The sequence below is a fragment of the Ambystoma mexicanum genome, chromosome 3p (genome assembly GCF_040938575.1).
Source record: "Ambystoma mexicanum isolate Mex_15411 chromosome 3p, UKY_AmexF1_1, whole genome shotgun sequence".
NCBI lineage: Eukaryota > Metazoa > Chordata > Amphibia > Caudata > Ambystomatidae > Ambystoma > Ambystoma mexicanum.
Window position 1 is genome coordinate 97,012,110 of NC_090925.1, and position 22,880 is coordinate 97,034,989.

A 22,880-nucleotide genomic window follows, 5' to 3' on the forward strand; every position below is an offset into this window, starting at 1 on the left:
TTTCCTTGAATATATATATATGCAGTTTCTGCTGGCTCAGGCTAGTAGTGGGATGGATGGGAAAGGTGCATTCATGGGTTGAAGAAGTATAGCCCAGGTTCCATTACATTGAGCTACAATAGTATAGCATTGCCAAAATTTCATTATTCCCAGTTAGCAGTGAGATCCATTATGTCCAATTCAAGCAGCATGGGCAAATTCCATTATGCCCAGTTAACATAGCATGAATGTATTGCATTAGACCCAGCGTTATCCGGTTTGTTGGGTCCAGTTAACACGTCATGGCCAGTTTATATTAGGTCCCAGTTAACAAGTCCAGTGTACAAGAAGGCAATGGTTGGAAAGAGATGTGGTCTGCTTACTATGTTGCGGTGACGTTTTTTGTATCCGGTGATTTCTTCCCACTGCACTACATTTTGCAACCGTGGACTAAACAATTTAACTCTGAACACCCCAATGGGAACACTTACACTTAATGTCAGTACATAGGTATTGCAGTTAAATATATAAAACAATAATAGAATCACACTGCATCATGTTAGAACTTGGGCCTCATTACACGGACGGCGGTAACCATGGCGCTATTATTTTACCGAGTCCGCCTTGGTGAATGGGGGAATTACCGGCCCATTCCAAGGTTGGCAGGGCGGTAATTCCCCATTCACCAAGGCCCTTCCCCATTCCCATTTAAGCCCCCATAGGGCTCAATGGGAATGGGGAAGGAGCAAATAACGGTACCACTATTAGCGATACCGTTATTTGCCCTGAAGTCCCTCAGCGGGTCCCTTCCTTAACCAGACCACACGTTAAGGACGGGACCCGCTGAGGGACCTCGTAGTATGGGACCTCGTAGTATGGCGCTAAGGGATTACCGGCACCGGTGCCCTTACTCCCTTAGCGCCATCCGTGTAAAGAGGCCCATTGTGTTGCTTCATGTACACTACGAAGAAATACAATTATTGCATGAGCCTAATCCATTTTTTGCATGTTGCATTCACGTAATATAACCTTGCTACGCCTACCCCAGGTAACATATACATATACTAACATGTACAATGATGATTTGCAGACCCCATTCTAGATAGATGGGACTCTAGAAATTGAAGAATAAAAGTTACAAGACATCCACAGGGATGTGAAAGGATAAATGGGAAAAAAGACAAATACTAATATATCTCACTATTTGGACTGGAGCAAGGACTTATGTCCAGAATTGGACAAGAACATGAACGTCTATACCTGAATGAGCGAACCAATCAGGTAACACTAATTGAGGTAGCACTACTGAGAATTAATTTCTTTTGGATTCTACAATACCACAGATTAGGTGGTGCTTCTGTCTTTTCATGTTTTCTTAGTCTTGTCTTTATCTAACATCTCTCGTACCAATCTAGGTACCAAGGAATTTCGACTTATGGGGACAGCCCATTATACCCTGTGAACCTTTGATCTATTGTTAAGCAACATTACTTGAAGACCCAGGGTGCTGTCCCTAGGAATTATTTATCTTTATGTATAAAATTTACATTGTATGTCAATGTGTATGTCTTTTATTAATCATAAAAATAAATAGAGCCATATATTTTTTCTTTTAAAGATTGTTAGAACTAGTTATTGTTTATGTTATATGTGTGTGCATGTTTGGGTGTTCATGCCAGTTCCTAATAAGGGGGACAACAGGTATAAACATGATTTAAAGTAATTCAAATCAAAATAAGCAAAACAGTGGAATGTCCTACTTTTTCCAAGCACCCTACCCCTGCCACCATTGGAAGAAGGGGTTCCCCCTATTTTGGTTATCTTGTTATTTATATAGTGCTTTCACCAGAAACACTGTACTTAGAACATCTTAACATAAAATTATCACCCAACCAATGTTTGTACTCTTTTACCGACCTCAGAAGGATGAAAGGGTAAATTGGCCTTGAGGGATATGACTCTGCGACCTATATGTCACACACAGATCACAGCAGTGAGAGGTCAACCTGCTGAGCAGCCTTACATATGTACTGAGTAATACACATGTATTTTGCTCAATTCCCTTCACTTGTGTATAAGCGCTTTACAAATAAACAATTACAAATACAATTACAAATGTGCCCCATTCCACTTACTCGGCGATTATAACTCTTACAGGCAGAGACTGACTGAACCATGTGCAAAAGCAGATAGGGTTGTGGCAACTTCGATAACATGTGACTGACTGTGCCCCAGCACAAGTGGCCTTCATGAAATACTGGCCTCTTGGGAAATGCACTGCACTCTATCCGTCACCAGAAAGGCTCTAATATGCAGACGTGGTCAAGTGGCTAAGCTGGTGACTGTGCTCTCGGGTAACCCCTAATAGGTGATATTGTGTAAACTGGGGCACATCGCTTTACCCTCATGTCTAAGTTTACGTATATGCCAACATCAGGAGCACTGTCTAAAGACCAGTGCACAAGTATACAACATAAGTAAACTAAAATGACTCACGCCACTTACATTTGTGATGGCATCTTTGTTGTCCTGGGTGTTATTGTTAGCAGTGCACAGTGGTGCTGCGAGTTATGGTTGCTTAGCTTACCATAACTGGTGAATTTCTGGGGGTTTTCAGTTTTACTTGTAACCATAACGCCCCTTCAACAACGTTTTTTCAGTGTATTGTATAGGGTTTTTATTCGTGTACCCTGATTTGCTACAACTTCCTAATATAATACTAACTGCCAATATATCTGCTTTTTTGACCGATGTAAAACTGGCATTTCCACTTCTACACATTTTCTGCAATTTTTCCCACTGCGTTTGGATTCCGCTGATGTTTGCAAACATCTGACGTCACTGCATCGTTTCCAGACAGTGTCACGTGACCCTGCACGCGCAACCATGATGACGTGTTTGTGAACGCATCCACCCTTCGTGAACGAGTCTGTGCTTTGCGAACAGTTTGAAACTGCATTTCCATATAATCTAGGAAGTTTTCAAATGAAAATGTACCCTTGCACAGCTCCTACATCTATTTTGACTGATTATCCATTTGCAATCTAGGACACAGCACATGCTTGGAAGAATATTAGCAGAACTGCTATTTATCTTCCAAAATGGCATTGGCTATTGACATGCCACCACCCCCACCACTACAAAAAGCTGGAGGACTTAGACAACAGAATAAGTGCTATAATTCAGAAAACAATCGAGAGGACTAGGACAATGAGGTAGAGGTAATGCTTACCTCTACCGCACAGAGAAAATCATGGGTGTGGCAGTTCTTTACCACCGTTGGCGGTGTACCAAAGGCTAAAGCTACCAAGGTAAAATGCACTGGGTGAGTGCAACATTGTACACAGTCACAGACAACCTTGGCAGTACTCCTACGGGACCAACTCCATGCACCGTCACGCCAAGTACAACCACTGCAATGCTATGAGAAAGGCTGTTCCTTCCTCAGCAAGTAGTAGGCTGTCTTCCTCTACTTCATCTTCCTCAACTGCTACTGCCACCACACAGGCTACACCTGTGCAGTATAAAGTCCCACCAGCTACCTTGCAAGCCATAAATGAGGCGGTTGATCCATATCTTTCCAAGACAAGAGTACTCTGTATATACTGCAACACATCTCGCTACAGGGGCGAGCAGTTTCAAAGTGCTTTCAAGGCTGCCATCAAAGAGCATGAGAAACACTGCCCCTTACCTTACTTCCTGGCCTCTCCTGCAAAAACCCCCACAAAGAAAGTACAGAATCAATAGATTCCATCTACTTTACATGTTTAAATAAAGTATTTAGACTCAATAAGATTCGCCAACATTTCCATTAGCATCTTGTACTATGCTAATGGAAATAATGGACAATTGTATACTAGAGAAAAAGAAAAAGGACAGAAACAATTCTCTGTCACAAATACTTTTCTCTAGCATACAATAAGGACCAAAATCCATGGACTTTCATGACTATCCACGCTCTCCGCAGTCCCCTTTACAGGCCAGGCCAGGCATCATTATAAAACCCGGATAGCATGCACACACTATCACACAGGGCAATCCTTGTACCCTTTTTACTTTTATGTTTGTAACACTCGCTTATTGCCTACTTTCAAACAGTCACACATCCATCCACCAATCACTTACAAAAACTCTCCATGTAAGTTTATTAACATATTAAACTTCGACACATCAACTACCACTTAACAATATTCCAGCAATCTTTTGTATCTGCATTTCCGTTACTTAGGAGTAGGGATGGGCAAGTTCTGATGGAGTCCAGGAGGCAAGTGCCAAGGGATGCCAAGGTGTGAAGACAGTGGCTAAGTGCTGGAGCGGAGGAGTCCCAAGGCTGGTGTGCACATCTGTCAGGTGGTAGGCCCACAAGGGCAGTGCTGAATGGTTGGGAGTACTGGTGTCGACTAGGTATAGGACGTGGAACATGTGAGGTTCATGAGGGACCAAGTCACTAGTCTCCGTGGCAGTTGTATGAGTTAGCAGGGAAGGGACAGAGGGAAAGAGGAAGACAAAAGCCGAGTTTTCACAAGTTTCCAGAAGTTAGGGAAGTCTGGCTGAAGTCTCAGAGGAGCAGGGAGGCTTTTCCAATTAAAGATACCAGCTGAAGAGAGAGACCTGCCTTCCACTCTCTGTTTGGAGAAGCATTTGACAAGCAGAGAATTGGAGTAAGAGGATTGGAGGGCTCAACCAAGAGAGTATTTAGGGAGAGAAAGATGGAGAAAACATGGTCGCAGCCCCTAAAAGCCTTGTCATTGATAAAGAGGGTCTTCAATTTCATAAATTCGGCACCCAGCAGCCAGTGTAGAGATTTTAGGACTGCACATATACAATGCCTAGGCTTGAGGCCAAGGATATGTCTTGCAGCCCTATTCTGGATTAGCTGAAGGGGCCGTAGGGAACAAAGGGGGAGGTTGAGGAAGAAACTGTTGCAGTAGTCCACCCTAGACAGGACCAGGACTCTACAGACATTCAGCTTCTAGGAGAAGGTGAGGAAAGGTACAATGCCTGTAAGTAAGTAAAGCTGAAAGTGGGCCTTCTTGACAAGGCCCATGATGTAAGTAGTGAAGGAGAGAGAGAGGAGTTAAAGATGACCCAAATATTTTGAGCCTTACAGAATGGTGAAGGTAGAGGGCCCAAGAAGGGCGGCCACAGGGTAGGAGGGAAACAGGGCACAGGTGTCCAAATAAGAATGATCTCCATCTTACTGGCATTGACACACAGATCGTTAGTTGCACAAAATGCCTGGATGGCGGTCAGACAGGGATGAAAGACAGGGAGCAGAAAGTAGTACAGTGAAGCTTCAAGGATAGCTGTATGTCACCAGTGTAACAATGGAAATAAGGAGAGAAGGACAAAATCAGATGAGCCAGAGGGACGAGATAGATATTGAGGAGCCAGGGCAATATGATAGAACCTTGGGGGACGCTGCAGGCAGAGAGTGAGGCATGGAGGAGAAACACCCAAGCTGCAGCATGAAAGGACAGTTAGTGAACAAACAGGTCAGCTAATCTAGTGCCTGTTCCGTGATGCCAAAGGTATCATGTAGCTGGTTAATGAGGATAGAATGGTTGACCGTGTCAAAGGCAGAGGAGAGATTGAGGAGGAATATCCGCAATTATAGCAATTATATAAATGAAGACCCCAGATTCAGACAAAATATAGAATACATTTTACACCTCCTGTTCGAAGGTAAACTAGCAACTCTACGTTACCGAGTTGCACACACATTAAAAAACAGGCTCTAATTTTTTAAACATGTCTGCTACCCAACTGCTTCAAAATATAAAAGACAAAGATGAGGATTTGCTGTCAAGTATCGCAAATCTTTTGGCAAACATGCATGGTATAACAGAATACTCGTTCCGACGTCACGCCGATGTACCTAGTATGCTAAACTACCTAAGCCCATCACTTCCATGTGTTAAATCCACATGGTTTGTTACTTTAAGATGTGCAGAATATGCATGGGATGACTTGCATGACTTCTTACGCACAGCCAACCAAAACAAAGAGGGAATAGATATCAAAACACCAGGAGAACACTGTTCTCTTGACCCTTTCAATTTATAAAGGTACTTTCATCATTGCTTCATTGCAATGCTGCTCTTCATCTGCAACATCCTCCTATTTGAGCAGCCATAATGAACTTTGGGATCCTCGACCATTCCAAAATGGCCAACCTACACATGTGCACCGGAGTGCTTACTGTTTGCTGCATGATGCCCATGTGATTGGCTGAGCCCCACACATCAGAGCCAAAGAGGGTGCCGGCAGGTGAATGCCAGCCTCCACTAAATGCCCACTCCTATGGCGCCTGTCTGAGCATGTCTGGGCCTGGGCAAGACCCTCCCTGTCCAGGCCTGGGAGAGCTGGGGGAGCCCCCCTTTTCTATTCTTCACCACAGCACCTCATGCCCTCGACCCACCTCAAGGAACAGTCTCCTAGAATACAGCCTGCTACCCACAAACTTGTGCCTCTGGGACTTTGTTTTCCCACCAGGAATACCTGTAAGCCATGTCCTGAACATTGTTATGCCTTTCATTAACTCACACAGCTGTTGAGCCTAGGTGTGCCTATGCCATTCTACCATCCCATACCTTACTTTATCCCTCTCCTTACTGCAAATCTGTGGTTTATGGTAATTCAAATCCTGTTGTGTTTTCTAACAACTCTACACCCCATTTTGCAATGCATTTCTGTGTTTTTTGGTAATTTGAATCCTGGTGCATTTTCTAACAACTCTACACCCCATTTGCATTGCATTTATGTGCGTTTTGGTGAATTTAATCCTGGTGTGTTTTAACAACTCTACACCCCATTTTGCATTGCATTCCTGTTTTATTTTGGTGATTTGAATCCTGGTGTGTTTTCCAACAACTCTACACCCCATTTGGCAATGCATTTCTGTGCTTTTTGGTGATTTGAATCCTGGTGTATTTTCTAACAACTCTATACCCCATTTGCATTGCATTTATGTGCTTTTTGGTGATTTGAATCCTGGTGTGTTTTTAACAACTCTACACCCCATTTTACATTGCATTTCTGTGCTTTTTGGTGGTTTGAATCCTGGTGTGTTTTTAACAACTCTTCAACTCCATTTGGTACTCAAGTGTTTCTATTATATGCTACTAGGCCGCCTGGTGAGTATGTGTTCATGCTGTGCAGTCTCTCATCTATTTTCCATCCCTATCTCTCTGCCATACCTATGACACTCACCATCTCCAATATCTATTCTAACTGCTATACTTTCACCTATCCTCCCTCTCTCACGAAGTCTGGAAGGAAGACATTTAAAAAAGACATCCAGCCCACTAACCGATGGCCTGCCCATTGCAGACACCTACGTCAGTGCAACCTTCAGACATATTGTCAGTGATATCCTCTACTCTGTCCACTATACAGATCTTTGGACTCCTCATCTTATCTCCACTCTCTCACCTCTCACTTGTTCACCCATTAATGGTGGTGCTAGATGGGAAGTACTCTTGGCGGACTTCTCATCATCGAGGTGTATCAATAATGTCACCCACAATGGCACTATCATGGCTCAGGGTCCTCAACCCAACTGCCTCCTTTTTGACCGGTGCCTGCCATCCCTCATCAACTTCCTTCCCACATGGGCTACCCCTTCTTCCTCTCTCCTCTGACTGCTGTACCACACCCCTGTTCCCCTGCTTGGAAAAACTTTAAAGGCAGTGACCTAGTGCATCTAACCACATGTAATGCTTGCTCGGCTACCAAACACTCTGCCTACATCGGCCTCCTCCTTGAAGACACTGATCTTGATATCCTTGCTCTTATTGAGACAGGGCCAATGCCAGCTCAGTCCCTGCTTTTGACTCCCTTCTCCCTGATGGTTATAAGATCATCTCCAAGCCTCACCCTAACCGTGCTGGCGGTGGGGTTGCGCTGATCTTCCCTGAGTGGGACCCTTCTTCCCTCGTACCCACTAAACCATACCTCTCGTTTGAGAGCTTGGTCTTTAAGCTGGTCATCTATCCCACTTCCGCCCTGACCATTGCCACAATATACAGGCCACCTGGTTCCATTACCTTGTTCCTCTCTGAATGGGCTGATTTTGCCTCCTCTATCCTCACATCTACCTCTAAACTCCTTTTCCTGGGTTAATTCAACATCCACCTTCACTCCTCAAACATGGCATCCACTCTCTTCAGTGACCTCGCTCTCCCTCTCCATTCAACCCCTTTGGACCTACCCACTTGACTGCACACACTCTCGATGCCTTTATCCACACTGATCTTTTGCTCTCTGCCCCACTCACCATTCCACTCTCCTGGTCAGACCACTTCCTCCTCTCCTTCCACTTTGGTCCTCTCTGCCATCTGACCTCACATGCCCAAGCTCTGCCAACCTCGTTTACGGACATCCGTCCGATGAAACGAGTGTCAGCTGCTGCCTTTGCATCCAGGATCCAAGGACACTTGTGTATAGGCGCATTACAAATGCCATATCATATCATATCATATCCACCTTCATCCCCCTCACTCCGCCCACTGCAGAATCTACCTCTGACTCTGCTCTCAGGAACATCTATCTTGCCATCACTAACACTCTCAGAATTCTTGCCTCAGTCATGATGCAGGAGGATCCGCCTGAAACATGCCCAGAGGCATAACACCTGGTACAACTCTAAACTTTCAGCCCTGAAACACAAGTGCAGAGCTGCTGAACGGAAGTGGCAGACCCTAGGCTCACCCTCTGACAAACTGGCCTGTCGCCTTCTCCAAAGGCAATATCAGCTCTCTATTTGCTACAAGAAAAAGGCCCATGACCAGGCTTGCATCTCTGGGGCATCCAACAACACAACTTGAAATCTGCAAGGAACTAGCCAATCCTTCCACAGTCTTCACCTCACCTCTTACCTTTCAGGCCCTCTACAATGCATTGGCCACACATTTCACTGCAAAAGCTGAAGATATCCTGAGCACTCCCCCATCCTCCTGCCTCCTAAAGAGCCACCTATCCCCCTCTGCCTTTCCCTCCTCCTTCTCTTCTATCACATCCAATGAGGTCACTAGAATTGTCTGCTCTATGAAGATCTCCTCCAAACAGGTCTCCCCCTGCTCCTCTGAAACCTTTAAGGACAATATTGGCTCACTTGCCCTTGCACTTGCTGATTTCTGCAATCAAATGTTTGCTACTGGGTCTTTCCCCTCTTCCCTAAAGCACTCTCTTGTTCACCCCTTTCTGAAAAAACCTTCTGGAACCCCTCTTGACTTGCTAATTACTGACCCATCTTGATCACTCCCTTCCTTGGGAAATGCGTGTCTTCCCCCAACTGATCCAGCACACTGAGCTTATCTACATGACTTTCAATCTGGATTCTGAGGATCCAGAGGCATGGAAACTGCTCTCCTGAACACCCGTGAAGAACTGCTTGCATCTCTTGATTCTAACCCTCCAGCTGTTCTCATTCTACTTGATCTCTCCTCTGCATTTGATACGGTCAACCACTCTATCCTCATAAAACAGCACTGGACTGTCTGACCTCCATCCTCAATGACCATCCCTCCCAGGTTATTATGGGCTCTTTCTCCTCTCCCACCTCTATCTCCACCTGTGGCATTCCACAGGGCTACAATGTTTTTCCATGGCTCTTTTTCTTGCTCCGCTTGCACATCTAATCTCCACTTTCTCCCCTCATTTCCAGTGTTATACAGATGACACACAACACTTCTTCAAACTACCCTCTCATCCTCCCCTTACTTCCTCCATCATTCTTGACTGCTGATCTGCCATCCAGTCCTGGTGTGCCTCCAATGATCTCTGCCTCAGCCAGCAAGCCTGATATCCCACTCAATGGGACTCAAGCTCCCTCTTTCTTCCCCTCACTCTGGCCACCCACTATGGGTTCTCCCCCTTCTCCTTCATCTGAAGCCAGGAACCTGAGTAATTTTCAACTCCTTTCTCTACTTCCTACCTCACATCCAGGACCTTTCCAAGAAGTCCCACATTCAACTCAAAGGAATCCTTCCTTTCCTCACTTTCCCCCAGAAGCTCAATGTCGCGTGAGCTGTTACTCTCTAGGCTGGACTATTGCAACAGCCTATTCCTCAATCTAGATTCTCCCTCTCTACAACCCCTCCATCTTATCCAGAAAAGGACTGCAAGACTTATCCTTGGCCTGAAGCCCAGGGGCCGCATCTCTCCAGCCCTAAAATCTCTCCATTGGCTCCTGGGTTGCTGCAACAATCAAATTCAAATCCCTCTGCATCATCCACAAGGCTGTCCTGAGCCAGGGACCATAGTACCTACAACGGTCTCTCACCAAATACTCTCCCTCTAGATCTTTACGCTCCTCTGATGCCAACTCTCTGCGTGTTAAATGCTTCTTTAAACAACAAGCTGGTGGCCAATCTCTTTCCTTGGCTGGCTCCTTCCCCTGAAACAGCCTTGCCTTTCCTCTCCATCTTGAGTTGGATCACCTCAAATTCCAGAAGCTCCTCAAGGCTTGCATCTTCACCTCCTCTTTCCCCTCTCCCTCCCTTGCTAAACCCAACAGTCGCTAATATTGGTGACCACAGCCTTTATCTGTCCTTCTGGGCCTTGCCCTCCTCCCCTAATACCCTTCAGTTTACACCCACTCCAAGCATTTGCTGATTGGCTCCCACTGACCTGTGCTATCTCACAGGTATGCACTTATTGTTTCTGAAAGTCAACCTCACTGCCTGCAACTTTAACAGTTGCTTGCTACCTATTCCCTAGCACTTCCCATTGTGGTACACCTAGCACTTACCCCCCTCCCTCATCCTCTCTCTCTCTCTCTTTCTCTCACTTGCACGTTCTGAATGCTCACAAGGCATAGTAGGACCGCCTCTTTCTTTCTTCATTGTTACTATTATTGCCTTTCATTCACATGTTCCCTCCCCATTGCCTTGTGGGTGCTTTGAAATCCAATTTACTTGATGTATAAGCACCTTACAAATGTACGATAAATAAAATAAATAAAAATAACCCTGCAGTCAGAGAAGTGGGACACTTCTTTTGGAGAAAAGAATATCAGTCCAAACGAGCACCACACATCCACATGCTTTGTGGATAAATGATGCTCCCAAATTTGGCCATAACAGTAATGCCACTGTTTTACAGTTTATTGAAATACATTACCTGCAACATCCCTTCAAAAGCACACATAGTGACCTACGTACACAAAACGTACACAAATCTCCCTAGACCCGTTTATATAAAAGGACAAGTAAACAGCTTGATGTCTTCTGTTAGACACAGTGTAAAAGGCAAATCATCTACAAACACATACAACATTAAAAGGACCAAGCATCCATTGTGGAATGCAAATATAGACATACAATACATTGCAGACAATTCCTCTGCAGTTGCAAAATATGTCACAGCCTATACCACCAAGCTGAGAAAACTGAGCTAAAAGACCTCTGGGATGACATATTATCTGACAAAACACTGTCACAAAAATTGTACAGCTCCAGTATAAAAATGCTCTCAAATAGAGACTGCGGGTGCTATGAGGTTGCAGACCGTTTTACAGGTACAGCCTTATATGACAAATCTGAAGACATTGTCTGGCTAAACCATGGTCCAGCTTCATCCTGAAAAAGAGTACTAAAATCCTAATAAGAGATAGAAACAATAGCGACAAATGATTCCAACATTTTAAAAAACAATTTAATTGACACATATTACACAAACAGAAGTTCTGCTTTGGAAAACATGTGTCTGTACAGCATAGCCCAAAACTATTCCGACAAAAACAATGTCACACCAGATGAGACAAATGGCAAGAATTCAGTCTCAACTTGTGAAGGAAGCCTAGTGAACCTTACCAATCCCAGCCTAATTAATCATATAAAGTTATCATTTAAATCTCTGCAACATAGAGAACTGTATTACATGGCCCTACTGCAACTTTTTAATCCTTGGAGAAAATTATTAGGTGACCATGACTAATTTGAAGCTGAATTCAAAGCAAATGAAAACAGTGTAACAATTTCAAACAATACAAAGAAATGTATAATGAACTCCAACAAGAGGAAGAAATTGAATCTCTATTAGATAAAGACACTCCTGATGGCAGTCAACGTTCCCTTACAGGAGGCCAAGAACCACTTGGCGAACCACTCATTCTTAATAAAGCAAAAATAGCCTTGACTGAGGTAGAAAATACCATGTATCAATTGAAACAATCTAAGAACAGTGTTCAAATCACAGCTAAATAATGAACAACACACCATTTATCTTGAAGTCACTGTAGAAATTGAACATGGTTTTAAACATGAAACTAAAACTTGTATCTGTAAAAATAATAAACTTCTGCTCCTCTATCTAAGTGGTGAAGCTGGTTCTGCCTAAATGTTCTTAATTAAAATAATCGTCACATTTCTACAACACTTAACAAACTACATTTCATCTGTTGTAACTACCCCCACAGGCTTGGCTGCTTACAACATAGCAGGTTTAACTTTACACCGACTACTGCTCCTCCCAGTAGAACACCAAAACAAATTAGAATACTACAAATGATCAGCAGAAGATGCTACTGAAGTACACAGAATTCTTAAACAAATGAAAGTGTTCCTCATAGATGAAGTAAGCAAGGTTGCCAACCTAATGTGGGCTTTAATTCATCTCAGAATGCAAGAAATCCTAAAAACTGACCACTTTATTTTTTTCGGAGACCTCCTACAGTTAATACCAGTATAAGGTCAACATATTTTAAAAACATTAGGACACAAACAATGCTGTAACACACTTTGAAGCATTGGAAATGTAAATCTCTCGCAAAATGTTTGCTACAGAGAAGTAACTGAAAACATGTGTCAGTCTGCATATCTCGCCTATGCTAACATTTTAAAAAGCATTAGAACTGCTATTCTTACCAAAGATGCAAAATCCATCTTAATTACCAGACTAAACCATGAGCTATATGGGAAAGAAACATCTGCTCCTGATGACATGGAACAATTAACTCAACAAAATATAAAAATGTATGTCCTTAATGCCAACACTTGCAAGCTGTAGTCAATTCAACAATAAAAGTTTGAAAAAAGAAATGCAACCCATACTGCATATCAGCTCCACAGACACACTAGAATTGCACAGCATGACATTTACTATGGGCCTGATTAATTAACATTTTCCTATGGGATTGCGCCATTATAAAACACTTCCATGAATCAGGCCCTATGTGTCAACAAGCAACAACACGACTAAATAGCAAATGTATCTCCAACAAAGCTGGATTAGAAAAAGTATTAACTCTATGTCTAAACTGCATAGTCATTCTAAAACGTAACATTGACATAGAACTAGGCTTAGTCAATGGAGCAATTGGTACAGTTGTTGGCTTCCAACCAAATCCACATGCTAACATGCACTCTCTGCAGCTATGTTTCACAAGAGCACATCCCTAATGAACAATTTGTATAAATATCCTTACCAAATTCTGAATCCATTCCATTTCACCAGCATCTGCAGAACACAAATCATAGCCTATCGTGTACTTTTTGTAATTCAGACAATTGTGATACTAATGCATCTAAGTTACAATGCAGATGGTATCAAAAACAACTTGGCGAATATTTCCTTCACACATGGCCAAGTATCTCTTGGCAAGAAAACCTTCACAGCAATGGGCATAATCCACCACACTGGTGTTACAACCACCTCATGCCGCTATGCTGCATATGTCCAAAAAAGTGGTGGTTGGTTTGAATGTAACGGCACCTCGGTTACTCCCCCCCCAAATATGGCAGATATGTAGTCCGCAGACAGCGCAGTAGTCTGCAGACTTTCGGGCGTCATTTACAAAGCTCAGAATCATAGAGGAGATCCAAAAAGGATGTACTCATCAACGAACATTACATGTACATAAAATCACAACTAATGTTTACAACATGCAAACATACATTTTTGTATAAACACGTTTAAAAATACGAATAATTTTTTTATTTAGCACACATTAAAATTGAATGCACAAATCACAAACCATAACTGTACCCTTCATATAATCTCCTCACTACGACTCTGCATACAGATTGAGGAACACCATGCGCTTATTGGTCATCGAATTCTTACTAAACAGTAAGTGCATTGTATCTATTTGTCCATTTTTAGCTTCCATTATATAAACATGTGTTATAAGACAGAAGCACTTTATATTCTCAGAGAAATGGCAAGCACACTTGAGTGGTTAGAGGAGAACTTCTCAAAAGAATAAATGAGTGACGATAACATTTCCATTGGTACACAATACATATTTTGATGTAAACAAATAATGTATTTTGTATACACCTTACTAAAATAATAATTTCTAATTTTTTGTACAGTACATAGTTTTCATGAAGAAACCACGCCCCAGTTTAATTACACACAATCCCAAGAATCTCAAACAGAAGTCCTATCCCCAACTGTAAATAATCAAATCATGAACTTGTCTAAAACATTGGATGAACTGAGTAATCATTTTAAAGAACTGTTACAGTATGTCAAAAATCATGTCATTAAAAATGTTCCCTAGCACTGTCCTTCTTGCACCGGTCCCCCTTGTCCCCAGCAATCATCCCAATAAAATTCTGACCATTTTAATCAAAGATTCTTTGATGAAACCTCATTCCCTTCCTCCCATAAAAATTATTGTACACAAATTCCTAATTCTCCCATTCCGATACCCCATCCCTTTCATGAATGAATATATTTTCGTACTATTAATGTTTTGTTTATTGTTGTGTGATATTTCCAATTTTTTCTATAACTCCCATTATGTGTCCGTGGACACTACGACTGTCTGGGGTGTCATGCTCAAAATGGAGGTGCCCCCATAAAGGTGTCTGTTGTAGTGTGATGCACTTTTAATAAGTCCGTGGACACCGCACCTGTTTTATGGACACCCAGCGCATACACCCTGCGATTCCCGCCCAATCAGTGTCCGCGGAATGCCATCAGGGCTGCGGACGGCCGCGGACATCATTATGTGACATCACACGTGCAGTGGGAGGGCAGTGTCCGTGAATGGTGTCCGTGGCCACGGACAGTTTAAAAGTGCCTTTCCAGCCAATTTAGGGTATTTCCAGAACAAACTTTACCCTTGCACAACTCCCAGACCCATTCTACGCTGATCTGGCAACCTTTTTCCAATTTTTCAAGGCCTATTTTTGACTTGGTAGTCCGCAGACAGTCCAGTTCCTCTACAGGGACCCACCCATTGCATTTCCTCATTCCCAATCTGGCTATCCAGGAGAGAGTACCAGCTTCACTGGTGTTCAAATTTCATTTGCAGAAGTTGTTCTGTTTGAGATTCTCGTATTGGCCATTGCCTTTTCCCGGGCCACCCGCCCACCTCCCCCCACCACCATCATAATCATCTGGAGGTCCTAGAGAGGGAAACAGGCATGGTGATAAAGAGGAGGAGGATCAAGAAGAAGAAGAGGATGAAGTGAAGGAAGTCCCTGTCACCAGTACTGGAAGTGAGTCCTGGGTGTGGCAATTTTTTACGACCGTTGGAAATGTCCCAAAGGCTTGTGCAAGCAAGGTTTAATGCACTGAGTGCAAAGTTGTATTAATTCACGGGAAATCTGGCTTGTATTATTGCAGGACTAATTCCATGAGGCGCCACACCAAATTGACCCACGCGACTGCTCTGAGAAAGGCGATACCTTTCTCAGGTAAGAGCAGGTTGACTACCTCCAACCCATCATCTTCATCAGCTCCTGTCACCACACAGGATACTCATTTGGGGCAGAGGATCCCAGCGGTGGCTTTACAGGCCATACAGAACACTGTTGTGCCTTACCTTTTGAGGGTCACAGTACTATTTATATACTGTGAAGCACCAATCTGTAGGGGGGAGCAATTTCAGAGTGCTTTCGAGGCTGCGGTCAAGGAGAATGAGAAACACTACCACCTACCTGATTAAGGCCTGTCCAACATCTTCCTCTTTCCACCTGCCTGTTTGTCCCTGTAGTTGATGCCCCTTCCCTCACTTCCATCCCCTACCTTGCCTCTCCCGAATGAAAGCCCAAAACAATACAAAATTGAAAAAAACACAAAAAAGGGTTCCTTTAGGAGCCACCTTTCATAGTTAAAAAATAGAAGTGAGAAAAAAAGTCACAGGCCCCTGTGCAGCCTGCATAGTCCATGGACAGCGCGGTAGTCCGCAGACATCTAAAAATGTCCAGGCGTAGGACGGGCCTATTTAAATAATTTTTGTTGTTTTGCATTCAGAAAGGGTGGATCTTAAAAGAACCTTTTCCTTTTATATATTATTTTTTACAAACTGAACTAAGAAAACATTTCACTGAATTTAATTATTTCTTCTCACTTTCACAAAAACTGCTTCAAAGCATTTTGAATGTTTTCCACAAAAATCTGATTGCCCACATCAGTTAGATGGACTCCTTTAAAAAGATAAGTAATACAAATAGAAGCAATAGCAGATCTCACAACAATACAGCTAAAAAACAACAACCAACTCCTTCTGCATCAAACAATACAACCACAAAACTGTCCAGTACAAAGTCAACTGCACGTCCATCAGAAAAGAAAGACACAAATATCTCTTCTCCAGAAAGATCTGCAGGCCCATCAAATGATCCGCAAACATTTAAATTCAGCAACACAACTGGAGTAAATTGTTATGTTAATGTGACAATGAATCTTCTTTTTCAATTGCCACCAATTGTTCACAACATGTACTTATACGGCTCGGACCAGTTGTGTTTGCAAATGCTCGTCTTCATAGAAATGCCATAAATAATCCTAACAACACTTATAGTGTCTCAGGTATGAGGCAAGAATTGGACAACTGTGCAGGAATGGTACAATTTATCATAAGCACACAGTATGATCCACAAGAATTCCTAATGTACTTACTACAAATACTGGAAACCAAAAACATCCCTATGAATGAAATCTTACAGATTTCATAAATGTGATCACATACTTCATACACATGGAAACATACATGTACTCCCTGCAACCATGTTTCACAAGACCACATCCCTAATGAATGATTTGTATATGTATCTATATCAAATTCTGAATCCAACAGGTATCTAACTACTTGAAAAATACCCTTCATTACAAAACACTTCAAATACACCATCTCAACATCTTCTAACCTCTAAGGTAGTTAGAATACGCCAACAGGTATCTAACTACATCAAGCATTCCCTTGATCACAACATACTTCAAACAACCGTACTATCACCCTTACACTAACATAACTGTATACATTTCTTTTTAATCCAGTAAGGATTATTTTTTTCCCAATGGCCCAGTGATTATTTAATGTCAAAACAACAGCAATGTGCCATACACTACCTTTGAACCAAACACAGTACTTAGAATGTAGTGTTTATGAGGGTCTAACAAAAAATGTGATGTACAATTGTATACAACTACAGCTTTTAAACTATCCTGCTTAACAAATAATACTGTTTTTTCCACAGAAAATAAACCAGAGATTCCAGCTTCATACCGCTATAAAATTAAGTAACCACAGTAGCAATTATAATCAAATACATATTCTATGAGCACTATACGCAATTGTACTACAAACATAAGTACTATATACAGTTCAATTGCATCATTCCTCCATATTACAAACGCTTTATACTCCCACTGCATTACCTGTAATTACGATACACATATTAGTACTTTGGTGATTCTGGCCATACTCTTCCTACATTACCTATAATTACTATACACATATTGCTACTGTGGTGGTTGTTGCCACTGGACATATTCTACGGGCCATGGCCTCTGGCCATGCCCCCCAGAATCTGGCCACTGGCCTCAACCACCACAATACAATGAACTATGTAAGATGTACGTACCAGTCGCCATCAAGTAATAGAACTCACCCTGACCCCCCGCAATCAGAATGATGTCCGCGGACACCGAAATTGAATGCGGATTTAGCAGCATTTCCAAACCCATTTTTCACCTATAAAACAGCTCCACATTAGTTTCTTTCAACTTCCCTACCATTTATACGCCCTCTTTCAGCCATAAAATAACCCCAAATGTCTTACCCAAGCTGTCCGCAACCTACAGCTGTGTCAGCGGACAGCTACAACACCTGCCCGGACTTTTCCACCTACAAAAATAGCCCCATATCATCTTTTTTCCACTCCCCCACCCTTCCCAGTCCCTCTTTCCACCGCCAAATAACCCAAAATGTGTTTTCCAGATATGGGGGACTGTTCGCGGATCCAACACAGCTGGTGTTTCCAAAAATGTTATGCACCTCATGCTTTTTACCATCTGCTCAGTAGATGCGCCTGATGTCTGCGGACCTGACATTGTCCCCTGGACCAATCAGATGTCACAGTGTTCACTTTCCCCTTCACTCGAACTGTTTGATTCGGTTAGTAAATCCCCTTCCTCCTCCTCCTCACCTGAAATACTGGGATTGGGTGTTGGCGTCTTCTTCCTTCTTCTTTGTGGAATATCTCTTCTTTTTTTTTTGCAGGTAAGGTCGGTTACGAAAGGAAGCCACTTTGACTGCCTATATGACAGAAAAAAGGGACTTTACCTCTGGAACCGCTGAATAAGGGGGAACAAGCCTTGTGGCAGAAAAAACCCCTGTGAGTGTAGTACGATGGCATGTAAGTCAGGCGTGAACCAGGTAACAAGGACGGAGCAACTGGTGGCTGGAATCGGATTGAGGGCGGTACCAAAAACAGGAGAGGAGGATACTGCTGGAGGGTAAACCAAGATCCAATGGAAACAAAACAGAAGACAGCAGGCCAGTACAAAATAAAAGGTAGGTACTGGCAACATCCAGAGGACAGAAAGAGAAAGGCGGGAGAATAGAAGAGAGAGCTCAGTAAAAGAGCAAAGGCAATGAACCAGGTAAGGCAAGCAGGAACGCGCAACAAGGCGCTGACCGAAAACAAACGGTGCAGCAGAGAAGGAACGCAGTACAGAGCTGGGGAGAAAAAGTAAACAGGCGCTGCGGAAAGCCAAGCGCCTAAGGCAGGAAGACAAAATAGAATGGAAAGGAACACAGAGGAGGACAGAGGATAGGATGGGTGGAGCATCTCCAATGGGGAAAAAAACACAGAAGCGAGCACAACTAAGCAGAGGAAACACCTATACGAGTTGCAACGCACCAGTCACCGAGAAACTCCCAGAATAAGAGTTCTCGGTGGCGGCCATGTTGGATGGAGCAGCTAGACCGTGTCCACCGGACGTACCAAAACGTGACAGCAATACTAATGGATTCCGCCTTTCCAGCGGCTCCACAGTTTCCAGCCCCTGGGATGTGTGACATCGGATGTCCATCCACGGACTGAACAGGGAAATTAGTCTGTGGACCGAACCCAGATATCACAAATGTTTTTTTACCTACCTATTGGTCATTTTAAAACTGATTTACACCAAATTTGGTGAACATCCGTCCAGCGGTTTGGGCTGTAGGCGTGACCAAAATTTATTTTCCATTGCATCTATGGGGAAAATACACATCGCAGAATCAATCTGACGGGACCATATACTTTTTTTGCAAAGTTTTGTGTCTACGTCCAGGGTTGGCGAAGTTATAAGCCGGCCAAAAAGTGCTCTTCCTATGTGTTAAGCAACTTAACCATAACTGCAGGGCCGCTACCGCAGGCCCTGTAATATATATATTCAGTGAAAATGTTATGGTTAAGTTGCACTAACAAAAACCTGTGAAATTCAGTGAAACACTTTATTAAAGGGACATTATGGTTAAGTTCCACTAATAAAAACCTATGAAGTTCAGTGAAAAAACGTATTTTAAAGGGACACAATTAAAACCGAAAACCCCCAGAAATTCAACAGTTATGGTACGCTAAGCAGCCATAACTCGCACCACCCCTGTGTACTTCTGAGACTAAGACCCAGGATATCAAAGATGACATCACAAATGTAATTGATGACATCACTGATGACATCCCATATCTGGACCACTTATTTTTGTTCACTGACGTTTCTAGACTAGTTGTTTTTGTTCACTGGCAGTAAGAGTTTCACAAATTGAAAAGGTGCTACAAATCTTGACATTAACCTTCTCATATGTTCTTAAAACACTTTCTTCACAGTTTGATCTCAGCTTAATGTGCACATAAATGGGCCAATAAGCAGGCCGCATACACACAACTTATTTGTGTACATGACGATCAACTCTAATGTTATTGTCATTTTCGGGTGATGTTGTTTCTTTCCTTCTTACTCGAGTTTCCCTGTATGTGCCTCAGAATTCTATGCATTGCGGCTCTGCATATGTATTGTTTGTACTAACACAAGTGTGTAGTGAGTCTTGTATTGCTAGCTAGTCATTTCAAGTTTAATATTAATCAACATTCTGATAGGTTTGCATGTATTATTTTACTGGCCAATATTACCAGATTAAAAGACTGTACTTTTATGGTGCATGCTGCACACATTGCCTATGTGTATTTATTGTTAGGTTCCTGTATTAACAACAACACTCCAATATAATGTTTTGTTTAGATGAGTACATCATTTAATACATGAAGTAATTCATGAGAGGTCTCCTGATCACCCCTGACATCTTGCTACCCACATTAAAAACACAACCCCTTGTAGGGACTTTTCATCAAAATTTATTTCATGTTTGCTACAGAGGATTTTGATTTTACTCCTTGCAGCCACCAGAAGCCAATGTCGAGATTTTAGGGCTGCAGAGATACGATCATTGGACTTGAGGCCAAGGATAAGTCTCCCAGCTCTATTTTGGATTAGCTGAAGGGGGCTTAGAGAACAAAGGAGGAGGTTGATAAAAAGACTGTTGCAGTAGTCCAGCTTAGACAGGACCGGGGCTCTAGAGATGTTGTGCTTCTGGCGGCAGGTGAGGGAAAGTAGAATGCCTGTAAGGAGGTTAAGCTGAAAGTGGGCCTTCTTGACAAGGTCCAACATTTAAGGAGTGAAGGAGAGAGAGGAGACAAAGATGACCCCAATGTTTTTGGCCTCACAGGATGGTGACGGTAGAGGGACCAAGGAGAGCGGCCAGTGAGTAGGAGGGAAACAGGACACAGGTGTCCCAATAAGAATTATCTCCATTTTACTGGCATTGAGACAGACATTGTTAGTTGCACATAATGCCTGGATGGCGGTCAAACAATTGGAGATGAAAGACTGGGAGGAGAAAGTAGTAGAGGGAGGTTTCAAGCAAAGCTGTTTGTCATCAACATAACAATGGAAATGAGGAGAGAAGAAGGAGATCAGGTGAGCCAGAGTGACAAGATAGATATTGAAGAGCCACAGCAATAGAATACAACCCTGGAGGAGGATGCAGGTAGAGAGTGAGGTGGAAGAAGAACAACCCAGTTGCAGCTGGGAAGGGCGGATAGTGAGGCAAACAAGTCAGCCAGTCCAGTTCCCGGTCCGTGATGCCGGAGGTATCACTTAGCCGTTTAATGACCATGTCAAAAGCAGAGCAAGAATCGAGGAGCACTATCCTCAATTGTACTATGATCATAAATTCCACATATACTTCAATGATATAATTCTACCATATTACAAATACGGCATACTCCCTCACCAGTACCTATAATTACTAGACACATATTACTATAGTGTGTGTTGCCAGTGGCCAGAACCACCACAATACAATTAAACTATATACCAAGTACGTATAACACACCTTCAAATAACGAGACTCACCCAGAACCCCCCTGCCATCCAAATTATGTCAGTGGACACTAAAATTTACGGTGGACTCAGTGGCACCTGCAAACCTGTTTTTCGCTTATAAAAACAGCTCCATACCAACTTTATTCCACTGCTCCAACCTTTCCAGACCCTCTTTTAACCACCAAACAACCGCAAATGTGCACTGTCGTTGGTCACCGACAATCTCTGCAGACTCAGCGGCACCTACACAACCTTTTTTCACCTATAAAACATCTCCATATCAACTTTATTCCACTCCCCACCCTTTCCAGACTAAATAATCCCAGATGTGTTTTCCAGACTTTTTCCTCACAGCGCTATCCGCGGACACCGGTGGCTGTCCGTGGATCGAACATGGTGACCATTTCAAAGTATCTGACGTATCTCACATTTTTAATTGACGAATCAGTGAGCACATATGATGTCTGTGAACGTCACGCTGCTCTCTGATAAGTGCAGAGGCATCCGCAGACCCCTAATCAGGAAATGAGTCAGCGGAACGGACCCAGATATCACACAATGTTTTGACCTACTTTTTGTCAATTTTTAAACAAACTACCGGACAGGTTTACACCAAATTTAGAAAAGCATGCTTTTGGGACCAAGCCGCTGCTGCTGGTGCAAACTTGGTGAAATTCCATCCAGTGGTTTGCACTGCAGGCGCGAGCAACATTTTCTTCCATTGCTTCTATGAGGACTTCCACACATTTGGCCCCCCCCCCTATAACTTTGCTCCCCCTTGAAGAAACCACACTAGGCTTCGCAAAATCTTTTCGAAGGGGCCACATACTTTTTTTGCAAACTTTGGTCATGATTCGTCCAGGGGGCAAAGTTATAAGCCGCCCAAAAGGTGTTCTTCCTATGAGTTCAGCAACTTAATCATAACTACCACAGGCTGTGTAATATATATATATATATATATATACACTGAAAAAACGTTGTTAAAGGGACGTTATGGTTAAGTTGGACTAATAAAAACCTATGAAATTCAATGAAAAAACTTTGTTAAAGGGACGTTATGGTTAAGTTGCACTAATACAAACCTATGAAATTCAATGAAAAAACTTTGTTTAAGGGACGTTATGGTTAAGTTGCACCAATAAAAACCTATGAAATTCAATGAAAAAACTTTGTTAAAGGGACGTTATGGTAAAGTTGCACTAATAAAAACCTATGAAATTCAGTAAAAAAACATTGTTGAAAGGACGTTATGGTTACAAGTAAAATCGAAAAACCCCTGAAATTCACCA